The following is an 8826-nucleotide window of genomic DNA, read 5'->3' as shown; positions in this document are numbered from 1 at the left end:
TGAAAGTGTGGGACGTGTGTGTGTGCAACTATTTATTCGCGTTATCTGCACGGAACCATGGGTTCTGACCATTCTTCACAAATATATGTCCTGGAGGCATTAGACACCATAGCTCACCAGCTCTTTCAAGCCTAATGCATGCAAAACCTCGCACTAAACCATCGTATAAAACAACGACGCGTCACCGCCAGGAGCCCCGCATCCCTGAGTACTACTTATACAATATATAAAAGGGCAGAAATAGCAGCGACGTAGGCTTGAAAGTGTAGAACGTGTGTGTGTGCAACTATTTATTCGCGTTATCTGCACGGAAGCGTGGGTTCTCACCATTCTTCACAATATATGTCTTCGAGGCATTAGACACCATAGCTCACCAGCTCTTTCTAGCGTAATGCGTGCAAAAACACGCACTAAACCAGCGTATAGAAAATACGACGCGTCACTGCCAGGAGCCCCCGCAACTCTGAGTAATATTTATACAATATATAAAAGGGCAGAAGGAGCAGCGACGTAGGCTTGAAAGTGTGGGGTGTGTGTGTGTGCAACCTTTTATTCGCGTTATCGGCACGCAAGTGTGGGTTCTGACCATTCTTCACAAATACATGTCCTGGAGGCATTAGACACCATTGCTCACCAGCTCTTTCTACCCTAATGCGTGCAAAAACTCGCACTAAACCAGCGTATAGAAACAACGACGCGTCACCGCCAGGAGCCCCCGCATCTCTAAGTAATATTTATACAATATATATAAGGGCAGAAGGAGCAGCGACGTAGGCTTGAAAGTGTGGGACGTGTGTGTGTGCAACTATTTATTCGCGTTATCTGCATGGAAGCGTGGGTTCTGACCATTCTTCACAAATATATGTCTTCGAGGCATTAGACACCATAGCTCACCAGCTCTTTCTAGCCTAATGCGTGCAAAAACTCACACTAAACCAGCGTATAGAAACAACGACGCGTAACCGCCAGGAGCCCCCGCACCTCTAAGTACTATTTATACAATATATAAAAGGACATAAGGAGCAGCGACGTAGGCTTGAAAGTGTGGGACGTGTGTGTGTGCAACCTTTTATTCGCGTTAAATGCACGGAACCGTGGGCTCTGAGCATTCTTCACAAATATATGTCCTGGAGGCATTAGACACCATTGCTTACCAGCTCTTTCTACCCTAATTCGTGCAAAAACTCGCACTAAACCAGCGTATAGAAACAACGACGCGTCACCGCCAGGAGCCCCCGCATCTCTAAGTAATATATATACAATATATATAAGGGCAGAAGGAGCAGCGACGTAGGCTTGAAAGTGTGGGACGTGTGTGTGTGCAACCTTTTATTCGCGTTAAATGCACGGAACCGTGGGCTCTGAGCATTCTTCACAAATATATGTCCTGGAGGCATTAGACACCATTGCTTACCAGCTCTTTCTACCCTAATTCGTGCAAAACCTCGCACTAAACCATCGTATAAAACAACGACGCGTCACCGCCAGGAGCCCCGCATCTCTGAGTACTATTTATACAATATATAAAAGGGCAGAAATAGCAGCGACGTAGGCTTGAAAGTGTAGAACGTGTGTGTGTGCAACTATTTATTCGCGTTATCTGCACGGGAGCGTGGGTTCTGACCATTCTTCACAATATATGTCTTCGAGGCATTAGACACCATAGCTCACCAGCTCTTTCTAGCCTAATGCGTGCAAAAACTCGCACTAAACCAGCGCATAGAAACAACGACGCGTCACCGCCAGGAGACCCTGCATCTCTGCGTACTATTTATACAATATGTAAAAGAACAGAAGGAGCAGCGACGTAGGCTTGAATGTGTGGGACGTTGTGTGTGCAGCCTTTTATTCGCGTTATCTGCACGGAACCGTGGGTTCTGACCATTCTTCACAAATATATGTCCTGGAAGCATTACACACCATAGCTCACCAGCTAGCCTAATGCGTGCAAAAACTCGCACTAAACCAGCGTATAGAAACAACTGCGCGTCACCGCCAGGAGCCCCCGCATCTCTGAGTAATATTTACACAATATATAAAAGAACAGAAGGAGCAGCGATGTAGGCTTGAATGTATGGGACGTTGTGTGTGCAGCCTTTTATTCGCGTTAAATGCACGGAACCGTGGGTTCTGAGCATTCTTCACAAATATATGTCCTGGAGGCATTAGACACCATAGCTCACCAGCTCTTTCAAGCCTAATGCGTGCAAAAACTCACACTAAACCAGCGTATAGAAACAACGACGCGTCACCGCCAGGAGCCCCCGCATCTCTGAGTACTATTTATACAATATATAAAAGGGCAGAAATAGCACCGACGTAGGCTTGAAAGTGTAGAACGTGTGTGTGTGTGCAACCTTTTATTAGCGTTATCTGCACGGAAGCGTGGGTTCTGACCATTCTTCACAAATATAGCTCCCCGAGGCATTAGACACCATAGCTCACCAGCTCTTTCAAGCCTAATGCGTGCAAAAACTCACACTAAACCAGCGTATAGAAACAACGACGCGTCACCGCCAGGAGCCCCCGCATCTCTGAGTAATATTTATACAATATATAAAAGGGCAGAAATAGCAGCGACGTAGGCTTGAAATTGTAGAACGTGTGTTTGTGTGCAACCTTTTATTAGCGTTATCTGCACGGAAGCGTGGGTTCTGACCATTCATCACAAATATATCTCCCCGAGGCATTAGACACCATAGCTCACCAGCTCTTTCAAGCCTAATGCGTGCAAAAACTCACACTAAACCAGCGTATAGAAACAACGACGCGTCACCGCCAGGAGCCCCCGCATCTCTGAGTACTATTTATACAATATATAAAAGGGCAGAAATAGCAGCGACGTAGGCTTGAAAGTGTAGAACGTGTGTGTGTGTGCAACCTTTTATTGGCGTTATCTGCACGGAAGCGTGGGTTCTGACCATTCTTCACAAATATATCTCCCCGAGGCATTAGACACCATAGCTCACCAGCTCTTTCAAGCCTAATGCGTGCAAAAACTCACACTAAACCAGCGTATAGAAACAATGACGCGTCACCGCCAGGAGCCCCCGCATCTCTGTGTACTATTTATACAATATATAAAAGAGCAGAAATAGCAGCGACGTAGGCTTGAAAGTGTAGAACGTGTGTGTGCAACCTTTTATTAGCGTTATCTGCACGGAAGCGTGGGTTCTGACCATTCTTCACAAATATATCTCCCCGAGGCATTAGACACCATAGCTCACCAGCTCTTTCTAGCCTAATGCGTGCAAAAACTCACACTAAACCAGCGTATAGAAACAACGACGCGTCACCGCCAGGAGCCCCCGCATCTCTGAGTAATATTTATACAATATGTAAAAGAACAGAAGGAGCAGCGACGTAGGCTTGAATGTGTGGGACGTTGTGTGTGCAGCCTTTTATTCGCGTTATCTGCACGGAACCGTGGGTTCTGACCATTCTTCACAAATATATGTCCTGGAAGCATTAGACACCATAGCTCACCAGCTCTTTCAAGCCTAATGCGTGCAAAAACTCAAACTAAACCAGCGTATAGAAACAACGACGCGTCACCGCCAGGAGCCCCCGCATCTCTGAGTACTATTTATACAATATATAAAAGGGCAGAAATAGCAGCGACGTAGGCTTGAAAGTGTAGAACGTGTGTGTGTGTGCAACCTTTTATTAGCGTTATCTGCACGGAAGCGTGGGTTCTGACCATTCTTCACAAATATATCTCCCCGAGGCATTAGACACCATAGCTCACCAGCTCTTTCTAGCCTAATGCGTGCAAAAACTCACACTAAACCAGCGTATAGAAACAACGACGCGTCAACGCCAGGAGCCCCCGCATCTCTGAGTCCTATTTATACAATATATAAAAGGGCAGAAATAGCAGCGACGTAGGCTTGAAAGTGTAGAACGTGTGTGTGTGTGCAACCTTTTATTAGCGTTATCTGCACGGAAGCGTGGGTTCTGACCATTCTTCACAAATATATCTCCCCGAGGCATTAGACACCATAGCTCACCAGCTCTTTCTAGCCTAATGCGTGCAAAAACTCACACTAAACCAGCGTATAGAAACAACGACGCGTCAACGCCAGGAGCCCCCGCATCTCTGAGTCCTATTTATACAATATATAAAAGGGCAGAAATAGCAGCGACGTAGGCTTGAAAGTGTAGAACGTGTGTGTGTGTGCAACCTTTTATTAGCGTTATCTGCACGGAAGCGTGGGTTCTGACCATTCTTCACAAATATATCTCCCCGAGGCATTAGACACCATAGCTCACCAGCTCTTTCTAGCCTAATGCGTGCAAAAACTCACACTAAACCAGCGTATAGAAACAACGACGCGTCAACGCCAGGAGCCCCCGCATCTCTGAGTCCTATTTATACAATATATAAAAGGGCAGAAATAGCAGCGACGTAGGCTTGAAAGTGTAGAACGTGTGTGTGTGTGCAACCTTTTATTAGCGTTATCTGCACGGAAGCGTGGGTTCTGACCATTCTTCACAAATATATCTCCCCGAGGCATTAGACACCATAGCTCACCAGCTCTTTCAAGCCTAATGCGTGCAAAAACTCACACTAAACCAGCGTATAGAAACAACGACGCGTCACCGCCAGGAGCCCCCGCATCTCTGAGTAATATTTATACAATATATAAAAGGGCAGAAATAGCAGCGACGTAGGCTTGAAAGTGTAGAACGTGTGTGTGTGTGCAACCTTTTATTAGCGTTATCTGCACGGAAGCGTGGGTTCTGACCATTCTTCACAAATATATCTCCCCGAGGCATTAGACACCATAGCTCACCAGCTCTTTCTAGCCTAATGCGTGCAAAAACTCACACTAAACCAGCGTATAGAAACAACGACGCGTCACCGCCAGGAGCCCCCGCATCTCTGAGTACTATTTATACAATATATAAAAGGGCAGAAATAGCAGCGACGTAGGCTTGAAAGTGTAGAACGTGTGTGTGTGTGCAACCTTTTATTAGCGTTATCTGCACGGAAGCGTGGGTTCTGACCATTCTTCACAAATATATCTCCCCGAGGCATTAGACACCATAGCTCACCAGCTCTTTCTAGCCTAATGCGTGCAAAAACTCACACTAAACCAGCGTATAGAAACAACGACGCGTCAACGCCAGGAGCCCCCGCATCTCTGAGTCCTATTTATACAATATATAAAAGGGCAGAAATAGCAGCGACGTAGGCTTGAAAGTGTAGAACGTGTGTGTGTGTGCAACCTTTTATTAGCGTTATCTGCACGGAAGCGTGGGTTCTGACCATTCTTCACAAATATATCTCCCCGAGGCATTAGACACCATAGCTCACCAGCTCTTTCTAGCCTAATGCGTGCAAAAACTCACACTAAACCAGCGTATAGAAACAACGACGCGTCAACGCCAGGAGCCCCCGCATCTCTGAGTCCTATTTATACAATATATAAAAGGGCAGAAATAGCAGCGACGTAGGCTTGAAAGTGTAGAACGTGTGTGTGTGTGCAACCTTTTATTAGCGTTATCTGCACGGAAGCGTGGGTTCTGACCATTCTTCACAAATATATCTCCCCGAGGCATTAGACACCATAGCTCACCAGCTCTTTCAAGCCTAATGCGTGCAAAAACTCACACTAAACCAGCGTATAGAAACAACGACGCGTCACCGCCAGGAGCCCCCGCATCTCTGAGTACTATTTATACAATATATAAAAGGGCAGAAATAGCAGCGACGTAGGCTTGAAGGTGTAGAACGTGTGTGTGTGTGCAACCTTTTATTAGCGTTATCTGCACGGAAGCGTGGGTTCTGACCATTCTTCACAAATATATCTCCCCGAGGCATTAGACACCATAGCTCACCAGCTCTTTCTAGCCTAATGCGTGCAAAAACTCACACTAAACCAGCGTATAGAAACAACGACGCGTCACCGCCAGGAGCCCCCGCATCTCTGAGTAATATTTATACAATATATAAAAGGGCAGAAGGAGCAGCGACGTAGGCTTGAAAGTGTGGGGTGTGTGTGTGTGCTACCTTTTATTCGCGTTATCTGCACGCAAGTGTGGGCTCTGACCATTCTTCACAAATACATGTCCTCGAGGCATTAGACAGCATAGCTCACCAGCTCTTTCTAGCCTAATGCGTGCAAAAACTCGCGCTAAACCAGCGTATAGAAACAACGACGCGTCACCGCCAGGAGCCCCCGCATCTCTGAGTAATATTTACACAATATATAAAAGAACAGAAGGAGCAGCGATGTAGGCTTGAATGTATGGGACGTTGTGTGTGCAGCCTTTTATTCGCGTTAAATGCACGGAAGCGTGGGTTCTGACCATTCTTCACAAATATATCTCCCCGAGGCATTAGACACCATAGCTCACCAGCTCTTTCTAGCCTAATGCGTGCAAAAACTCACACTAAACCAGCGTATAGAAACAACGACGCGTAACCGCCAGGAGCCCCCGCATCTCTGCGTACTATTTATACAATATGTAAAAGGGCAGAAACAGCAGCGACGTAGGCTTGAAGGTGTAGAACGTGTGTGTGTGTGCGACCTTTTATTAGCGTTATCTGCACGGAAGCGTGGGTTCTGACCATTCTTCACAAATATATCTCCCCGAGGCATTAGACACCATAGCTCACCAGCTCTTTCTAGCCTAATGCGTGCAAAAACTCACACTAAACCAGCGTATAGAAACAACGACGCGTCACCGCCAGGAGCCCCCGCATCTCTGAGTAATATTTATACAATATATAAAAGGACAGAAGGAGCAGCGTCGTAGGCTTGAAAGGTTGGGACGTGTGTGTGTGCAACTATTTATTCGCGTTATCTGCACGGAAGCGTGGGTTCTGACCATTCTTCACAATATATGTCTTCGAGGCATTAGACACCATAGCTCACCAGCTCTTTCTAGCCTAATGCGTGCAAAAACTCGCACTAAACCAGCGCATAGAAACAACGACGCGTCACCGCCAGGAGACCCTGCATCTCTGCGTACTATATATACAATATGTAAAAGAACAGAAGGAGCAGCGACGTAGGCTTGAATGTGTGGGACGTTCTGTGTGCAGCCTTTTATTCGCGTTATCTGCACGGAACCGTGGGTTCTGACCATTCTTCACAAATATATGTCCTGGAAGCATTAGACACCATAGCTCACCAGCTAGCCTAATGCGTGCAAAAACTCGCACTAAACCAGCGTATAGATACAACGACGCATCACCGCCAGGAGCCCCCGCACCTCTAAGTACTATTTATACAATATATAAAAGGACATAAGGAGCAGCGTCGTAGGGTTGAAAGTGTGGGACGTGTGTGTGTGCTACCTTTTATTCGCGTTATCTGCACGGAACCGTGGGTTCTGACAATTCTTCACAAATATTTGTCTTCGAGGCATTAGACAGCATAGCTCACCAGCTCATTATAGCCTAATGCGTGCAAAAACTCGCACTAAACCAGCGCATAGAAGCAACGACGCGTCACCGCCAGGAGACCCTGAATCTCTCAGTACTATTTATACAATATGTAAAAGAACAGAAGGAGCAGCGACGTAAGCTTGAATGTGTGGGACGTTGCGTGTGCAGCCTTTTATTCGCGTTATCTGCACGGAACCGTGGGTTCTGACCATTCTTCACAAATATATGTCCTGGAAGCATTAGACACCATAGCTCACCAGCTAGCCTAATGCGTGCAAAAACTCGCACTAAACCAGCGTATAGATACAACGACGCATCACCGCCAGGAGCCCCCGCACCTCTAAGTACTATTTATACAATATATAAAAGGACATAAGGAGCAGCGACGTTGGCTTCAAAGTGTGGGACGTGTGTGTGTGCAACTATTTATTCGCGTTATCTGCATGGAAGCGTGGGTTCTGACCATTCTTCACAAATATATGTCTTCGAGGCATTAGACACCATAGCTCACCAGCTCTTTCTAGCCTAATGCGTGCAAAAACTCGCACTAAACCAGCGCATAGAAACAACGACGCGTCACCGCCAGGAGACCCTGCATCTCTGCGTACTATTTATACAATATATAAAAGGACATAAGGAGCAGCGTCGTAGGGTTGAAAGTGTGGGACGTGTGTGTGTGCTACCTTTTATTCGCGTTATCTGCACGGAACCGTGGGTTCTGAGCATTCTTCACAAATATATGTCCTGGAGGCATTAGACACCATTGCTCACCAGCTCTTTCTACCCTAATGCGTGCAAAAACTCGCACTAAACCAGCGTATAGAAACAACGACGCCTCACCACCAGGAGCCCCCGCATCTCTGAGTAACATTTATACAATGTATAAAAGGGCATAAGGAGCAGCGACGTAGGCTTGAAAGTGTAGGACATGTGTGAGGCAACCTTTTATTCGCGTTATCTGCACGCGTGGGTTCTGACCATTCGTCATAAATATATGTCCTCCAGGCATTACACACCATAGCTCACCAGCTCTTTCTAGCCTAATGCGTGCAAAAGCTCCCACTAAACCAGCGTATAGAAACAACGATGCGTCACCGCCAGGAGCCCCCGCATCTCTAAGTACTATTTATACAATATATAAGAGGACAGAAGGAGCAGCGTCGTAGGCTTGAAAGTGTAGGACGTGTGTGAGGCAACCTTTTATTCGCGTTATCTGCACGCGTGGGTTCTGACCATTCTTCATAAATATATGTCCTCGAGTCATTCGACACCATAGCTCACCAGCTCTTTCTAGCCTAATGCGTGCAAAAACTCCCACTAAACCAGCGTACAGAAACAACGATGCATCACCGCCATGAGCCCCCGCATCTCTAAGTACTATTTATACAATATATAAAAGGACAGAAGGAGCAGGGTAGTAGGCTTGA

The sequence above is a fragment of the Dermacentor andersoni genome, unplaced genomic scaffold (genome assembly GCF_023375885.2).
Source record: "Dermacentor andersoni unplaced genomic scaffold, qqDerAnde1_hic_scaffold ctg00000039.1, whole genome shotgun sequence".
In the NCBI taxonomy this organism is placed as follows: domain Eukaryota; kingdom Metazoa; phylum Arthropoda; class Arachnida; order Ixodida; family Ixodidae; genus Dermacentor; species Dermacentor andersoni.
Note: the sequence above shows the minus strand (reverse complement) of the source record.